The sequence below is a fragment of the Sciurus vulgaris genome (genome assembly GCF_902686455.1).
Source record: "Sciurus vulgaris genome assembly, chromosome: 11".
Lineage (NCBI taxonomy): Eukaryota > Metazoa > Chordata > Mammalia > Rodentia > Sciuridae > Sciurus > Sciurus vulgaris.
Genome location: NC_136472.1, coordinates 102,972,579 through 102,992,424, shown reverse-complemented (window position 1 = coordinate 102,992,424; position 19,846 = coordinate 102,972,579).

The window sequence follows — 19,846 nt, the reverse complement described above, 5'->3', positions numbered from 1 at the left end:
GAGCAGGCTCCTCCTTAACAGGACATGTTGGAATAATCATTAGCCCACAGAATATGCCCTAGTAAAGTGACCCGTGGACATCTAACAAAGGAACTGTGAGACCTCCCTGGGTTGGAGGAGATGTCTGTTTTCTCTCTTCTTTTTTCCCCACCCCAAACTGGAAGAGGGAGTGAAGGTACTATGTGAGAGTTAGGCATGCTCCCTCTGTTTAGTACTTTTTTTTTTTTTTTTTTTTTTTTTTTTGTGGTGCTGGGGATTGAACCCAGGGCCTTGTGCATGCAAGGCAAGCACTCTACCAACTGAGCTAGCTATTTAGTACTTTCAATATCTAAAAAATAAAATTACTCATATCTGAAAGTGACTAGTAAAAACCAGGGAATCAACCCAAGATTTCATTTGGAAGTAAACAAAGTGTCATTAGATTTTGCTTAAAGACAGTAGTGTGAACAAATAAAGATACTTTAGTTTATACTTTTCTCAGTTGAGCCAAACAAGAGGCTGTCCAGCCTCATGGGCTTCTCCCCACAGTGGTACCAGGTTCAGACTCTGTACAGCTACAGTGGGACTCCTATTTAAATTCAGAGGTTACTCTCAAAGTCATATCCCAGGGACAAGCTGGACACAATAATTTTTCCCACCATGCAGGTTGGAGTGACCCACTGAAACTGGAGTTTGAGGTGAAACTTGATTCTCTGCTTCTGCTGGCAAGTGGGATCTGTGCAAGCCATAAGCCTCTACAACCTAAAACCCTCCATTTTAGTGTTAGCAACTAATCACAGCAGGGAATGCCTGCCGGCATCAGCTTCAAGGGTCAAAGCTGACAAAGCAGGATTCTTCCCTACTACTTCTATCCCGGGGTGCATTGCAGCTCTTAATGATGGGCTTTGCCCTCCACTGTTGCAGACCCCAGTGGCTCATCACCAGTTTCTTTTTGAGTTCTTGTCTTGCATACTTGAAGAAGGAAATTCATGGATGATAATGGAAGGCAAGAACAAAAGGAGTAGGATCTATTTGAGTGAGAAGAAAAGAGATAGAACCCCCACAAGGTGAAAGGAGACCTGATAGCAGGTTATCACTTAAATGTTCTAGTCTAGGGGCTTATGTATCTTCTCCTAGGGGCTTTGATAAAATCCATGCTAAACAGGAATTTGAAAAGTATTGAGCTACTGGTTAAAATCTATGTTTAACAGGTACTGGAAAAGTACCAAGGTTATTGACTCTGCCAGTGACCTTCTAATTGGCTGTGCTCTTTTAGCCCTTGAGTTTGAATGTTCCTGTAATCCTCCATTCAGGTCTGTACCTCTTCCATTTTCCCACTGCTCTGGGACGAAGAAGTTGGCTATAATGTTTGGCATGTTTCTATGGATTAACCTTATGGAGTATTCTTTATGTTTGAAAAAACCTTAACTGGGGCCTGTTTCCTTGACTGCCTGACCATTTTACTGTCTATTTTATCTTATTTACCAATCACTGACTTTCTCCTTTAGGGTTAAAGCATTTTTTCTGCCAATCAAAATTCGGTAAGGTCTTTTTATACCCACCTCCTAAAACAAAGGGACTAGTCCCCCTGAAAATAGAACTGAAGAAAAACCCTCTGCAAGGTCTAATTGACTTATCTTTGCATAAGGAAATTGAGACTGTCAAGTGACACTTTCCAATAGAAGACCCATTTTGAGTGACCTGTATTCTCCCCCTTGGGCATCTAAAGAAACTCTCTCAGTGGGCACTCATTAATTTCCACCTTGATAGGCTGCTGTTTAGTCGAAGGATGGCAGATAGAATAAAGAAGAAAAGATAGCATAATGTAACAAAGAAAAGATGTGATCTAGAAAGGATAGGAGCGGAGAAAGAAGGAGAAGGGAAACCAGTCACTCTTCTTTGTGGTACCTGCTCCCCCTGGTTTTCATCTACCTAACTTGTTCTCTTAAGTTTATCATTTTTGAAATTGTTAATTTTTTTTTATATTTTTTATTTGTTCTAATTAGTTACACCTGACAGAATGCATTTTGACACATTATACATAAATGGAATATGACTTCTCATTCATCTGGTTGTACATGATGTAGAGTTACATAGGTCATGTAATCATATTACAGAGCAATAATGTTGATTTATTCTATCATTTCTACTCCCACGCCCCATCCCATCCTTTCACCCTACTCTGGGTAGTCCAAAATACCTCTATTCTTCCCCTGACCCTTTTCTAAGGAATCTCCATATTGCTTTCCATAGTGGTTGCACCAATTTTCAGTCCCACCAGCAGTGTATGAGTGTACCTTTAAACCCCCTATATCCTTGCCAACATTTATTGTAGCTTGTATTCTTGATGATTGCCATTTTGACCGGAGTCAGATGGATTCTCAGTGTAATTTTCATTTGCATGAAACTGTTAATTTTTGGCTTTACTGATGTTGAATGGGACAGGCAGCCTCTACTTAGACTGGAACCCTGCTTCTGTTACATTGTTCTCAAGCCCTTACTGAGCTTCTGAAGTGTCACACTTTTGTACTATTTCTTTGCTACAGGGACTGCATGGAAACAACAGGGGTGTGATGCTTCATTACAGCTTTTCAGGGTTCATTAAATAAAAATAGCTCTAAATGAAGTTACATTAGAAAGCACTCACATTACATATCAACTGCTAATGAGCACCTTTTTAAGATTGTCCCCTAAAAAGCAGATCTTGTCACCCATTAGCAATTGTTTTTAAGATTAGCTAGGGAAAAGTGTGGTTCCCCCCTGTGAATCAGGGTGGCTTCCCATGGAGACAGCTATCAAATGGTGCAACCAGTTTATGGAGGAGCCTCAACTGTTAGGATTAAAAAAAAAAAAAAAAAAAAGAGACCACTTTTGCCTAGTAAAAGCCACCCAGTGATACTATCTCAAACCTGTCTTTCCTCTTGACTGGGTTCTGTAACATTTTAGACATTTTCTGTTTTCACAAATGTCCTAATGTAGACGTTTTAAAAATATCTAAGAATCAGCCTTGTTCATTCTTAAACTTTAATTTCACATATGATTAAAAGTTCTTCTCAATTCCATTCCCTTTTTATTCTGGACTCAGGCTCATCTGTGGTTCTAGCAGTTTGAGTCTTGCTGAGTTGCTGAGATTGGCCTCAAACTTGCCATCCCCCTACCTGGGCTTCCCTAGTAGCTGGGATTACAGGCATACACCAATATGCCCAGCAGAAAAGACTGATTTTAACAATGTTTTTTACTTAGATGGCATAGGCAAGAAGCAATAGTTTTGAGTGAACTGACTAAACTGCAATTTTCTTGGCACTTGATATTGAGAGAACTGACTCTGACATCTATGGGCTCTGGAACATTTGTGTGTGTGGTGGGGAGGGGGGCTTAGAAGGGAGAGGCAGGTCTTCATGTTAGTGAATCATGTGATACTTGAATAAATAATTTGAAAGATTAAAAGATATCTGACCACATCTGTGTCCCAGGGTAGTGAAATAATTCATATGGCTTATGTGGTTCCCAGAGCTGTTCTCACTTGGGGGTGAAAGCAAGGTTACAGTAAATTTCTTTTGACATGTACCTTGTCTGTTTCTGCAGGTACTTCAGATCACCTTAAAAGAACTGCCCATCACAAGTGATTTCTGGGAGTTATCAATAAGTGTTTCCTGGGAACTTGGCATCTATTATTTAATCACATATTTATTTCTGGCTTTGGTTTGTTGGAGTGTTGTGTTTCAAGATCCTTGAGTACATCTGCACAGATCCTTTTTTCAAATAAAGTCACATTCTAGGTTCTGAGAATTGGGGCATGGATGTATCTTCTTGGGGGGTGCCATGCAACACATTTTAGGAATTTCTATAGATGTGCTGTGATGGGGTTTAGAGAATGGAAGCGGGCTGCAAATTGTGGGACATAGAACTATAAAGAACTTTAAATGTTGGCCATGCAGCACTATTCAAAGTTTTTATGGTGGAAGTCAATGGACAGTCACATTTGTAACAGATAAAAAAATTATTGTGGGGCTGGGGTCGTGGCTCAGTGGTGGAGCGTTTGCCTGGCACATGTGAGGCAGTGGGTTCGATCCTCAGCACCACATAAAAATAATAAAGATTAAAAAAAAAATTATTGTGAAAGTAGCAGTGTAGGACTGGGAGACCCATGAGATAGCTATTTGATCACTTCACATTTTTTATTAATTTATGTGCCAGGCATTGGGGATAGAGCAATGAGAAAAATAGACACAGACCTACTAGAAAGACAGACATTGTTACAAATAATCACACGAATAAATATGCAGCAGGTATGAGTCCACAGGCTTAGCATTTTAAAATGTTTAGTTAAGTCAGCTTAGACTTAGAGCTGTCCTCTTGATCCACACTGAGAAATGAAATTTTAGCAGTTCTTGCCTGTTGTCCGCACACTTCTTCTGTTCCCTCCAAAAGATACAGAAGTTTTTGTGGCATCAAATACATTAGGAAGGTACATTCCAGAATGCCACCTGGTTGTACTGGATTTTGCCGATGGGCCACGGTTACACAATGTCCCTTGTGATCTGACATTCTGTACTTGGGGTGGGGAGTATGTGAGGACGAGAGCCCAAGTGCCTGGGGTTCAGCCTTCTGTCAGAGGTTTGATGGCATCCTAGGTGCTAGCAGGGAGTGGGGTGTATTCCAGGCTGGCTCCATGTTCCTGAGGAGTGGCCCTTCCTCTGGCTGTTTGTTTGGTCTTACTCCATGTCTCCTCCTGTAATCTCCTCAATGATTCAAGTTTTAAGGTGTGGGGGAAACACCCAGGAAGGTCTGAATATTTTGAGGAACTTCATAGGGAAATTGTAAGAAAGAAACAAATAAGTTTGTGTCTCTGCCTTAAATCTGTAAGTATATGTCATTCAGTATTAGAAGGAAAGGGATGAGGGGCTGACTATGAGAACAATAAGGAGACCTAATTTAGCTTTGGGTTGGGAGTGGGACATCAGAGAATACTTCTCTGAGTAGACTGCATCGAACGTGAGATCTGAGGAGTTGGGGGAACAGAGTGTCCCAGGCAAATGCACTGCATTGGTTGGTTTGGCTGCCATAACAAATGGCCCTAACCTTGCTGGCTTAAAATGACTGAAGCTTACTCTCATTATTTTAGAGGCCAGAAATGTAAAATCAGGTGTTGACAAAGCGGATCTCCCTCCAAAGGCTGTGGGGGAGAATCTCTCCTTTTTCTTTTTCCAGTTTCTGGTGGCTCCAGGTATTCCCTGGCTTCTGGCCTCACCACTCCACTCTCTTCCTCCGCCTTCTCATTTTGTCTTTTAAAGGGATGCTTGTTACTGAATTTAGAGCCATCCAAGGAATCCAGGATGATCTCATTCTAAGATCCTTAAGTACCGCTGCACAGATCCTTTTTCCAAATAAGGTCACATTCACATGGATGTGTCTTTGGGTTGGGGGCAGGGGCACCATTCAACCCATTAATGGAAGTAATAGTGCAAAGTTCATCAGGCTCATCTCCCGACGTCTCAGAAAAATCCAAACCTGCATAACTCCTTTAACACAGGTGTGCCATGTAGTATTTGTATCATTGTCTTTCATTTGGGGGATGCTTTGTACAACTAGGATATACATTTATTGAAGGCAGGGACGTTACTATTTTTGTGTTGTAATTCCCACCTCCGGGGTTAGCGCAATTTGTATACTTGAGAAATTGAAGACACTTAAACTAACCTGCAGATTGAGACTCATGTCCATTTCAATTATTTGATGATAAAGTAAGGAAGAGGCAAGTTTGGAACTAAAGTTAATAGAAGATTCATGAATGAATGAAATTGGCCATCTGTGGAAGTCTTTTCGGGAGGAAGTGATTTGGGTGAGTGTTCCTGATAAGATTAAGGAGCTTCTCAACTCCCAGCAAGGGACTGAAGGTGCACCCCCACTCAAAGGAAGGCAACAATTTAGAATGCAGCTGGTGAAAGACAGCCTGTCACCTTGGATATAGTGACATGTCTATCTTGAGGGAGTGTTGTAATGACAGAAGTCTTTGGTGACTTTAAGGAATATTGAAAGAGCAAGTGTTTGCTAAGAATATGTGATTGCTAATCTGTCATTGTCAGAGGCACAGGGACACTGAGCTGGAGGATGCAAGTTTTCTAGTCTCCTTCATTTGTCACTCCCTAGTGAAATAGGAAAAAGATTGGCAATATCTCCCAGCTTCCTTTGTTTTGTTGGCAAGTTTACCACAACTCTGGTGACAAGGTGGATCTCCAGGTCATTTGCCAGTTGGGGGTGAGGTGAAGAGAGTGGAGGAAAGGGTACACCCTGTACAGTGGACAAGAGTGTGCCAGTCACCAATAAGCTCTGCTTTCTCTCTAAATTAAATTGGCGCTCCAAGTGGTATCTGATGTGTTTAGATAGCAGGAATTGGTTTCTGGAATGCTTGATCCTTAGGAAAACAAAATTAGAAGAATTTGCCACGCTGGGAACGAGATGCTGATCTTTATTTGTTCCCCTGAGAAAAAACCCGTCCTCGGGTGTCCAACCTCTCTCTACCCCTAAAGTTTTCTGTTTAGAAGGGTGATTGACTGGAAAGTTAGGGGAGGCCCTGCAGAGGGCCCACCCTTGACAACTTATGCATCGAGTTAGGTGGAAAGAAAGAGAAGGGTATCAGGAAAGGTGGGTACAATGTGTTAAATAGAAGGATGCATGGAATTACGGCTCCTAATGTTGCTTGGTAAGATAATACTTCCTTTAACCTGGAGGTTGAGACAATAATGCAACACAGATGCAGACTCACAAATAAGCATCTATGACAGCACAGTCCCAGGGATCTCCTAAATTTTCTTTAAGAGGCTTAGCTTAGATGCCTTGGTTCCATTGGGTCCAAGGAAAATGCTCTTGGATTTATAGTTACATTTCATCCACTTAAAAAGCCTGGGGAGGAATCTAAAAAAGAAAATAAAAAAAGGAAAGAAAACACATTTGACTCTAACACAGCTTCTCTGCTTTCAAGCAGATGCACATTCGATTGCAGACTTTGTTTTCTCCCCCAATTAGTCTCCAAATGAGTAACTCACAATTTCCATTTGCATGGTTCATTTTGTTTCCCAATGAAGTAAATGATTATTTCTTGGTTCAAAGAAAGTCTTTTCAAGGACACCAGAGACTGATAGCATTCTATACTTTAAAAAATGAAAAATGTTTGCTTATAAATTTCAGCCTGAAATTTCCAGGTGTTTGCTTTTTAACCTCCACCAGCCTGGTGTGTAGATAGGTCAGTGATGTGCCTGCTCTGCCTTGGGCACTTTCAGTAAAACAGATGGGACAACCCATGGTCCCCTCTTTGGCCAAATATCATCCAAGCTGGTCAACCCACACACAGCCTGTGAGGTGGTCTGGCCTGATGAGCTGCTGTACTTTAAATGTGTGCTCTCCAAAATTCAGGTGTTGAGAATGAATGGCCAATGAGGCAGTACCTTTAAGAGGTGATTAGGCCACAGGGCTTCTCCCTCTTGAACGAAAGAGTCTTCACACAGCCTTAGCTCTCTTGCCTGGACATCCTTCTGCTGTGTGAGGACACATTCCTCCCCTCCAAAGGACCCAGCAGTAAAGCACCACATCAGAAGGAGACTGTGCCTCTCACCAGAAACCTAACCTGCCAGCATCTTAATCTTCAACTTTCCAGCCTCCAGAACTGTGAGGTACACATTTCTGTTCTTTATACATTACCCAGTCTGTGGTATTTTGTTACAGACACACAGACTGAGACATGAGTTCTGCCCAAAGAGGAAGGAGCTGGGTTGGTAAGATTCCTACTCTCTGGAACTTGGATGGGGAAATTTGGAGCCAAACAGGCAGTCAGAGGTGATCTGAAACTGAGGAGTGATATGATAGAAAGAGCTGTATCTGAGGATCATGATGGGCAGAAGCAACTCAAAATTACAGAAAAGTAGCAACATATAGAAAAAAAATATCTATGCAGGGTTGAGGACAAGAAAGACAGTTGGGTGTGGGAAAAGTAGCATGTGAAAAAGAGTTGAACTACGTCACAGATGGGACACAAGTGTGAGGATTTGTGAAGACCAGAGAGCTTTTATGACTGTTGGTCTACATTGCTCTTCCACGTTCAGGTTCCATGAATCCTTATGGCTCCAGGATGGAGCCTACTTTGTCTGAGTTCTAACCATTCTTCTTGGTCACCTGGCTAGATTCCAGTTTCCCCAATTCTATGTAAAAGAACTTGCATTTAAGGCTACCATTTTGGCCCTAATGTTCTTTTTCTTTTTCCCTTTTTTTTCAATTATTATTGCAAGTGGAACTTATTGGCCACCGTGTCCAGTGAGACTACAGATGGGGCAGCCTTCAGAGCAGATTTCCAGTGTGAGCAGACTGTTAATCCTGTAGTCTCTCTCTCTCTTTGCCAGTCCCTCACCTGGGCCCTCTGCTGTGAGTTGCTTTCATTCTTTCATAGGCTTCATTTCTGATTGCAAAACAGTTACCAGCAAGGTTCAGTTTGGGCAAAAGATGAGATTTTTCTTTCCTTTAATTTCTGAAATGAATTTCTGGGGTTTGCTCTGATTTGATCTTCAGTCAGGTGCCTAGTAGGATTATGAGCCAAACACAGTGGGAATAAAAGTCTCACCTTTACTTGAGGAGAAATGGAGTAACTGCTAAGGAGGAAACAGCAGTGTTCACTCACTCTTATTCATTGCAGACTCTGAAGTGCTTAAAACCACCAGTGGCTTACCACAGCAATGAGAATTAAAAGTTTTAAACTTGGCCTAGGAGATCCTGCATGATCTGACCCGTGCCTGTTTTCCCAAACATGTCTTGAATCCCGCCTCCTCTGTGTTCTATCCACACCAAGTTTTTATTTTCTCAAAAGGTCCAAATTCCTCCCCATCACAAGGGCATCACATATTCTGCTGCAACTTCTCTACTTGGAACTTCCCTCACCCAGTTTTTACCTAGCTATCATGGAAATAAACTTGCAGGCTAAAATGAGGACGACAAGGGTCTTGAAGTAAATGTTTATGAGAGAAACCACACTGGAGGGAGACAAGAAGGAGAGTTCAGGAAAGGTCTTCCTCAGCTGATGAACATAGGATGAATCACTCTCGTGGATTTTATATCTGATTCTTCCAGTAGACTGGGCGCCCCGTGAAGGCAACAACTATCCTCCACCATTTTTTTCAGTGCATTGCATATAGAACATAGAACAGTACTGGCCCATAGTAGATGCACAACATACACCTATGGATTGAGTAAACAAATAGCCAAGTCACCCCATGAGGTCATTATTGTCTCTACCCACCAAGACTAAGAGGGTGAAGTGACTTACCCATAGGACTTACCCTCTAGGCCAGGTCAGGATTTGAACCCCACTGCAACTTCAGGGCACTTATCCACCACCTACCTACAGGGCTTCCTGAAGAGATGATGTGGGTGGACCTGTGCTTAGGTTCAGTAGCCTAAGAGCACCTGTTTTAGTCAAACTGGACATTCAGTTGTGTCATAACTTTTCCATCCCTGTGTCTTTGTTCCTTTTTGTGTGACCCAGAAAGCCCTTCCTTCCTTTTATGTCTCTCCAAGTCTTACTCACTGGACCAGTGAGGTATTAGGTTTGCAGGTGAATTCTGGGAAGGAAACGTCATCACTAAGAGAACCATTGAAAGTAGGTCTTTTTCCTGGTGGATGGAAAGGAGCGACAACAATGCTCTGGCAGCACTGCCTTAGCACCTTGAAGGAAATCAGCATAAGAAAAAAAAAAAAATGACACATGGGAAAGGCCAAACCAAGAGAAAAGTGAGAAACCACGTCAGAGCCCCAAATAAACAGTGTCTAAGGTCCATTTTACTTTTGGTCTTCCAGTTAGGTTAGTCAATAAAATTCTGTATATGAGCTACTTTGAGTTATTTGCAGATCAAAGTTGCAAGTCTAGATGGAATCTAGAGTTGGCCTCAACCTTACTGATTTAATTCTGATTTTTGAACACAGTAAACTTTGATCTGAGTGTAGTTTAATAGCAAAAGCATGGACTTTGAAATCAAAAGTACATGGGGTTGATTCCTTATTCTGCTACTTACATGTGACCTTGAACAAGTTATTTATCCCCTCTGAGCCTCAGTTTCATCCTCTGTGAAATAAAAGATAATAATTATTTCACAATATTCTATCAATGCTGATTATCATTATTAAAGAAGTGTAGATAGGATGAGCTTCGTCCACAGGTGTAAAAATAGAAATCTGTAGAGTCTTCCAGAGTCAATATTTTTACATACAGCATCTTTTGGTCATAAAAGAAGCAATTGTTGCAATATTGTGAAAATGTTGAAAAAATTAAGTCCTCACAATTCTACTATGCTAAGCACAGTGATGAGCTTTTAAGCAGTTAACATGAAACTCAGAATTCTTTGTCTGGATCTGTTGTGGGTTACGTTTACAACCTTGGACCAATCACCCCACTTCTCCATGACAGAGGAATGCCGACTTGAGCTCATGGGAAGAGTAAGTTTTCTACCTACTCAGGGAGGGAATGGTTGTAGCAATCTCACATCGTTAGGGAGAATTTTTTCCAGTGTTGTCTGTTCACCAGTCCCAGGGAGAACAAAATCCTTTCATACAATTAGAAACCATTCATAGATGCCCAAAGGGAATGTTATAGGTAGGGGCTTATTGAGTTAGTTTTCAGGCAGTGGGATGCAGTACTCTCTCCCTCTCCCTCTCTCTCTCTCTCTCTCTCTCTCTCTCTCTCTCTCTCTCTCTCTCTCTCTCTCTCTCTCTCTCTGACTTATTAGTATGCTGGCAAAGCCCAATAAACGACTCCTATTTAATGCTGCTGGAACAATCTGATCCAGGAGGATGAACATCTTGACCCTGCATTGTCTGTCTCTGAATCGGAATCCTTGGTGGTTTCAAAAGGCAATTCAATTTGAGATTGTTCCATGTTTTCAAAGCACAGAAACTAACACATACAGATACATATAGAAGAGGCATTCTAGAGATGAATTATTGCTTACATGAAAGAGGTGGAGAAGAGCTCTGTTATCTGCCCAGGATATCATGATTTCAGTGAATGAGTGGGCTCTTTTCCAGAGCAAGGACTAAAAGAATCACCCAAACATTTGAATTGTGTACAGAACCAGTCTGAATAGCCTGAGTAACTGCACATCAAAACATTTCTCAAATGAAATATTCCCTTGCCTACATGTATGGGCTTCTCTTGCATCAATCTTCCTTTTTCTTAGCAATTGTAACATATAAAATTTCTTTTAATAACTCAAATGCAACACAAATGCACATGTGCGTACACACACACACACACACACACACACACACAGAGCTAACTTTTGTTCTTCCTACCAGCTACTTCTTATTACTGTTTCCTAGAATATTTTTCTTTATCAGGTTTGCCTCTCCAAATCCTTTCGGACTTTCAAGCATCAGCTTCAATGTGGTAGTCGTGGAGGGGGTTGGGGAAGCTTTCTCAATCCCTGCAGATAAGATTGGCCCCTTTGTGTTTTTTTCCCAGAGCACTCTGAACTTCCTTTTAAGAGCAAGATACCCATTTAAAATTTTTTACATGCTTTAGAGAGGAACTAATTTGCAATTTTTGTACCTTATTATAAATAAATGTTATGAGCCAAGTTCATTCAGATTAGCCAAAGATGCCCAGTAGCATGGCAGCCATGGTGCCTTGATTAAAAAAAACAAAAAAAGAAAGCCACTGAAAAAATTAGGTAAGTACCAAATAGGACTCTTTTGTCCCCCAGAACAGGAGGTTTGCTTTACACTGCTGTCTGGGGATGGCTGTCCTTAGGCTTCTGCCCATTTGTTTATCTTTTAATCTTTTATTAATAACAGGGAACAAGGCTCACCATCACAGACATCTGGAGGATTTCCTTAAGTTTAAGTGGGATTTATCTGGACTCTCTTTCCTCAGCACAGGGAAGGTAGTAAGACTCGGGGGCTTAGGCAAGGATAAGAATGTCTGTTGGGATCAGAAAAGCTGCATTTCCTGTGCTCTGTTTTGTTTTTGCCTTTAACCCATCTTTTACCCCCAAGTTTCTCAAGGTGGAACACATGCACTAAGAAATATGAAGTGGTATGCTGGGGTACAGGAAGCATCTTCCTCAAGCAACAGTTACTTGAGAAGTAATCTTAAACATTTTTTTAAATCAAAACAGATTTAGTATGGATTTGTTTAAAATTGTGCATATACTAGAAAAACCCTGTCATGTCCTTCTAAGAAATTTCATATCCCCCAGATGCCCCTATATAAGTTAATTTTGTTTTTATTAGGGAAATTTTGAAGGAAAAGTTAGAGCAGTATTAATTTAATAATTTTTGTCCATTTCTAGTTACATGTTCTGGAAACCTGTCTACTTTTAAAAAATTGATAAGTTTTATGTTTATGGTATACAACATTTTGATATCTGTGTGCCTTGTGGAATGGCTAAATCAAGCTATTTAGCATATGCATTACCTCACATACTTATTTTTGTGTGTGGTAAGAACACTTAAAATCTGATTAACAGTTTTCAGGTATGCAAAACATTATTATTAAATATAATCACAATATTATATAATAAATCTCTTGAGTTTTTTCCTCCCATCTAATTGAAATTTTATTGCTTTGAATGACATCTCCCTAATCCTCTGACCCCAGCCTCTGGTAACCACCATTTTAATCTCTGTTTCTGTGAGTTCAACTTTTTTATTTATTTATTTATTTTATTTTTTATTTTTAAAATTTTTACAGACTGCATTTTGATTCATTGCATAGAAATGGGGTACGACTTTTCATTTCTATAGTTGTACACGATGTAGAGTCACACCATTCATGTGCATAGGGTAATGATGTCTGTCTCTTTCCTTCCCCCACCCTCTTCTGCCCCATTTCCCTCTATACAATCCAAAGTTTTTCCATTCTAGTTCAACTTTTTAAGAGTCTACGTATGAATTCATGTGGCATTTGTCTTTCTTTGCTTCACTTACTTCACTTAACATGATGTCTTCGAGGTTCATCTACATCGTCACAAATGACAGAAGTTCCTAATATTTATGAAAGAATGGTTTTCCCTGGTGCATATCTATCTTATTGCCTTTATTTATCTGTTGATGAGCACTTAGGTTGTTTCCATATTTTGGCTGAGGTGAGCATGGCAGTGCAGGTCTGCCTTTGGTATGTTGCCTTATGTTCCTTGGGAGATATATCCAGTAGTGGGATGGCTGAATCATATGGTAGTTCTGTTTTTAGTTTTTTGGAGGGGCCGCCATCCTGTTCTCCATGATGGTGGTACTGATTCACAGTCCACCAATGGAGTGCAAGGGTTCTGTTTTCTCCACACCCTCATTAACGCTTGGTATCTTTCATTTTTTGGATAGTGGCCATTCTTATTGGGGGGTGGTGATATCTCATTGTGATTTTGATTTGTGCTTTGCTAGTGATGTTGAATATTTTTCATATGCCTGTTGGCCTTTGAGAAATGTCTATTTAGATCCTTTGCCCATTTTTAGGTTAGGTTATTTGTTTCTTGTTATTGATTTGAGCTCCCTAGATATTTTAGATATTAACTCCTTGTTGGATGTCTGGTTTACAAATATTTTCTCCCATTTTATATGTTGTCTCTTCACTCAGTTGATTCCTTTCTTTGACGTCCAGAAGTTTTTTGTTTAATATAATTAATTCCGTTTGTCTATTTTTGCTTTTGTTGCCATCTGGGTCAATTTAAAGTTTTTTTTTTCATTATAGCAGTGTCCTATTCAATGGAAGTCATTCAATACATTAGGATATTAAATTTAAAATTGACAAAAATAAAATAAAGTCAGAAATATAATACCCCAGTGTCACTAGCCTCAATGCAATTGTCCCATGTGGCTGTTGGCTACCACATTGGACAATGAAGATAGTAAGCATATCCATCACACAGAAAGTTTTACTGGATAAAACTGATGTTGAGGTGTTATGTCTAGTTCATCTGAACACGTTGGATACAGACACTGTGATGGGAAACCCGATGGGTTTGGGTGCTTTACTATCAGGAGGTGTTTTGTAGCATTTTCATTGAATGTGATTGTGTCCATTGCAGGGATCAGACATATCTAGCTACATATAGCAAGCTTAAGAATGGTGAGTCGGGTATGTGGCAACAGAGCTTTCCTTTTTCGAGGGTGGGTGTCAATTCATTCTGATGCCTGTGACTTTCCCAGCCCCAGCCCCAACTTTAATGTTGGCATCCAGAAAAGATAGGATTATAAGGTAAAATTGAAGGATACTATCCCACTCCTTGGTTTATACCCAAAAGACTTAAAATCAGCATACTACAGTAATGCAGCCACATCAATGTTCATAGTGCACAATTCACAATAGCTAGATTGTGGAACCAACCTAGATGCCCTTCAGTTGATGAATGAATAAAGAAACTGTGGTATATATACACAATGAAATATTACTCAGCCATAAAAAAGAATAAAATTATAACATTTGCTGCTAAATGGATGGAGTTGGAGAATATCATGCTAAGTGAAATAAGCCAATCCCATAAAACCAAAGGCTGAATGTTTTCTCTGATAAGTGGATGATGATACATAACGGGGGGAGGGTGAGGCGGGGGGAGGCAAGAGAAGAATGGAGGAATAGTGTAGAGAAAAATGGGACAGGAGGGGGTGTGGGAAGGAAAGATAATAGACTGAGACAGACAAAATCACCTTATGTACATGTATGATTACATGAATGGTGTGAATCTACATTGTGTACAACCATAGAAATGTACCCCATTTGTGTACAATGAATCAAAGTGCAGTCTGTAAAAATAGAAATTAAAAAAAGAGGCAATGTAAAAGAAAAAAAAAAATACCTAAATGAACTCCACCATCATGCCCACCCATAAGAATTAGATATAATTAGAATAAGTTATATCCTATGCTTGTATAATTTAATCAAAATAGATTCTACTATCATGTATAACTAAGAATAACCAGTAAGATAAAAAAAGAAAAAAACCAAAAGAATTGCATTTGGAGAGGAGAGGCATTCTTTTATTCCCCAGAGACCTACATACACTGTTGGCACACTCCACGAAGGGATCATCACGGTGTAGATGACAGTGGCTAGCTTTACTAAATAGTACAAGTCAAAAAAGTTTGAATTTGCCATTCATTTCTACCCCACTTCTTGGGCAATAAATGAAAAAAAAAATAACTAATAAAAAGAATTCATGTTAATGCGCTTTCTGCACCAATATCTAGAAAGATACAAGCACTCCATTCAGCTAAAGCATTTTTCAATTCTGATTTTGATAAGTAAGCATTGTTTGGCTGTGAGGCTGGGACAGGGGGAGCTCTTCTCTACCTGAGAAGGCCTGTGGCCATGGCACCTTATTCACCTTCCTTAGGGAGCCTTGATAGAGTCCTTCTTCTAAGTTGGGCCACCCATTCCTTTTCACCCCATACAGCAGGACCATTAGGAACAGGGACCTCTCTGACTGATTGGGGGCCAAGCAGAGGGAGGCCCAGGAGGGAGAGGAGGAATTGAGAGAGGCCATTTGCCAGTTGACTAGAATTTTCCTGAACACTGAGGGATACCTGCTGGGCTTCCAGAAATAATTGGAAGGAGGGCAGAGGGGTCTGGTTGTAGTAGTTTAACACAGCACCCTGCTGCTGTTTAACAAGCAGACAAGAATCACAAATCCACAGGACCTGAAAAATTGTTCTTGCATGTACTGACAGGACAATGATAATGAGAAAGAAGAAAAAAAGGAGATAGATTCCACTTATTTCAGATACTTTGATTTCTTTAATTTTCTGGAAAAAGGTTTCTCTTTATACTGAATTCTGATCAGAAACTGTACTTAGGTCTCTTATAATTTCCAAGGCACACCAGACTTTGTTGCAATGGGATTCCCATGAGATTTCTGTTTCTGCCACTTGCCCTATTAGCCAGGACTCTGGTCTGGTTGTGGTCTCATATTCCTCCCTGTACCTGGGAGGTAAAATACCATATCTGAAACTTCTGCCAGAATCACATGATTGGAGAGGGGAAGAAAGAGTTCTCCAAAAGAGATTTGTTCTGAGTAGACAAAACCATGGATGCGCAATGCACCGCTTTATGTATTAAAACATTTGTCCCCAAAGATTATGTTAAGGTGATATTATTTATAAAAAATACACTTGGGTTTTTCAAGATGGCGGCCTAGAGGGTGGCTGCATTTCGTGTTGCTCCAGGACTCAGGATTCAAGAGAGGAGATATTGGGACGCTTGGGACCAACTCAAAGTAGCCGGGTGACTCTCACCCCCTGGGGGGGCATCCCGGATGGGACGGGGGTCCCGGAACGCAGGAAACTTTGTGAAGTAGAACTGCCGGCGAGACGCCCCTCCCCCCGCTGGAGCGCCGTAGAGGAGGCCGCTCGGCACAGCGCTGGGACTCGGAGCAGCCACTGGGGCTCCGGCGGCTGCCCGGGGGAGGAGTGGCGGGGAGAACTGTGTGGACTCAGGACACCGGGGCCTGCCCTGAGGAGGAGGAGAGGAGCGTGGCCACTTGGATTCGGAGAGACGGCACCAGAGCTGCAGGCGGTTGCCAGAGGAGAAGCCGCGCGGCGAGCTGTTTGGAATCAGAACGACGCTTCTGAACACCGGGGCCTGCCCTGAGGACAAGGAGGAAGAGGAGCGGCCGCTTGGATTCGGGTGACCACACGGGAGCTACAAGCGGTTGCCAGAGAAGGGGCTGCGTGGCGAGCTGTTTGGACTCTGACCACTTCTGAACCCCGGGGCCTGCCCGGAGGAGTAGGAGAAGGAGGAGAAGGAGCGCGGCGGGTCCTTTGGACTCGCAGTGACTGCGTTAGCGCTCCAGGCGGCTGCTCAGAGGAGAAGGCGAGTGGTGAGTTGTTTGGTCTTAAAGTGACAGCTCCTGAACACAGGGGGGCTGCCTGGAGGAGAAGCGTGGTGGGACGCTTGGTCTTGAGTGGCCGCACTTGAGCTCCGGGCGGTGCCCAGAGGACCCGTGCAGCGGGTCACGTGGATTCAGAGCCACTCAGAGGGACTGCTCCTGAACACCCGGGGGGTTATCTGGAGAAGGAGGAGGAACGGGGAGGGTCACTTCGACTCGGAGTGATTGATTGCCCCGGGCTACGGGTGGCTGGTGGGAGGAGGAGGCACCAAGTGAGTTTCTTGGACTCCTAGTGACCGCACTGGCATACTGGGCGGCTGTCTGGAGGAAGAGGACTGTGGCGGGTCTCTGGGACTCAGAGCGATTGTTCGGGGCCACAGGTGGCTGCTCAGAGGAGGGGCCACACAGCCAGGCGATTAGGTGCAGAACAGGGTCCCAGGATCTAGGAGGCTTCTGGGTGGAAGAGCCGCACAGAGACAGGCTTAGGGCGGAGCGAAGGTTCCAGGCCTATGGGCAAATTCTCTGAGGAGGGGCAGCCTAAGGAGATTCATCTGCGAAGGGTGAGGCTCCCAGGCCCAGGAGGTAGGGCCGGGCCCCTGGAAACTTTGCAGAGGAAGGCAGCCCAGCCCAGGCAGTAGCTGTAAATTGAGGGGAACCTCTAGGAGGAAACTGACCAGCGAGACCTCCCCACTGGGTGAGTCTTCCCTGCCTGGTGAGGTTTCCCCACAAGGACGGTAAAACCAGAGACACAGGCCCAAACAGGCCTTGCCTCAGCCCACAGCCTAGGTCCCCTTTGGATGACCATTGGTCAACAAGTGGAGGCACCTCTGCCCACTAGCAGGGAATATACCCCACCTGAAGGCCACCACTCCTAGAGAGGCAGCTTCCTTGTGGAGCACCGCATTATCAACTTCCTCCAAGACTTCAGCCTACTGAAGGCTAAGAGGAGATATATATAGAAATCTTCAGGGACATTGTAAATCAACAGAGGAAATCTGCAATATCTCAGCGGTCCACTGATATCTGAACAATATGAGAAAACAAGGAAAGAAAATGCTGCAAACAAATCCAGATGTTACATCAATAAAACCCAATGACAGCATGGCAGAAGAAATGACAGAAAAGGAGTTCAGAATGTACATAATTAAAATGATCAGAGAAGCAAACGATGAGATGAAAGAGCAAATGCAAGCATTGAATGATCGCACCAATCGACAGTTAAAAGAGCAAATACAGGAAGCAAAAGATCATTTCAATAAAGAGTTAGAGATATTGAAAAAAAACCAAACAGAAATCCTTGACATGAAGGAAACAATAAACCAAATTAAGAACTCCATAGAAAGCATATCCAATAGGATAGAACACCTGGAAGACAGAACCTCAGACATTGAAGACAAAATATTTAACCTTGAAAACAAAGTTGAACAAACAGAGAAGATGGTAAGAAATCATGAACAGAATCTACAAGAACTATGGGATATCATGAAAAGGCCAAATTTAAGAATTATTGGGATTGAGGAAGGCCTAGAGAAACAAGCCAAAGGAATGAACAACCTATTCAATGAAATAATATCAGAAAATTTCCCAAATCTGAAGAATGAAATGGAAAATCAAGTTCAAGAGGCTTACAGGACTCCAAATACACAAAATTACAACAGACCCACACCAAGGCACATTATAATGAAAATACCTAACATACAAAATAAAGACAGAATTTTAAAGGCTGTGAGAGAAAAGAACCAAATTACATTCAGGGGGAAACCAATACGCATATCAGCAGATTTTTCAATCCAGACCCTAAAAGCTAGAAGGTCCTGGAACAACATTTTTCAAGCCCTGAAAGAAAAGGGATGCCAACCAAGAATCTTTTTTTTTTTTTATTTTTTTATTTTTTGTTATTGTAAACAAATGGGATACATGTTGTTTCTCTGTTTGTACATGGCGTAAAGGCATACCATTTGTGTAATCATAAATTTACATAGAGCAATGTTGTTTGATTCATTCTGTTATTTTTTTCCTTCCCCCCACCCCTCCCACCCCTCTTTACCCTCTATACAGTAGTTCCTTCCTCCATACTTGCCCCCCTCCCTAACCCTAACTCTAACCCTTCCCTCCCCCCCATTATGTGTCATCCTCCACTTATTAGCGATATCATTCGTCCTTTGGCTTTTTGAGATTGGCTTATCTCACTTAGCATGATATTCTCCAATTTCATCCATTTGCCTGCAAATGTCATAATTTTATCATTCTTTATGGCTGAGTAATATTCCATAGTATATATATACCACAGTTTCTTTATCCACTCATCAATTGAAGGGCATCTAGGTTGGTTCCACAGTCTGGCTATTGTGAATTGAGCAGCTATGAACATTGATGTGGCTGTATTTCTGTAGTATGCAGATTTTAAGTCCTTTGGGTATAGGCCAAGGAGTGGGATAGCTGGGTCAAATGGTGGTTCCATTCCAAGTTTTCTAAGGAATCTCCACACTGCTTTCCAGAGTGGCTGCACTAATTTGCAGCCCCACCAGCAGTGTATGAGTGTACCTTTCTCCCCACATCCTCGCCAACACCTGTTGTTGCTCGTATTCTTGATAATCGCCATTCTAATTGGGGTGAGATGGAATCTTAGGGTGGTTTTGATTTGCATTTCTCTTATTACTAGAGATGTTGAACATTTTTCCATATGTTTGTTGATTGCTTGTAGATCTTCTTCTGTGAAGTGTCTATTCATTTCCTTAGCCCATTTGTTGACTGGACTATTTGAATTCTTGGAGTAGAGTTTTTTGAGTTCTTTATAGATTCTGGAGATTAGTGCACTATCTGAAGTATGATTGGCAAAGATATTCTCCCACTCTGTAGGCTCTTTCTTCGCATTGCTGATAGTTTCCTTTGCTGAGAGAAAGCTTTTTAGTTTGAATCTATCCCAGTGGTTGATTCTAGCTTTTATTTCTTGTGCTATGGGAGTCCTGTTAAGGAAGTCTGGTCCTAGACCAACAAGGTGAAGATTTGGA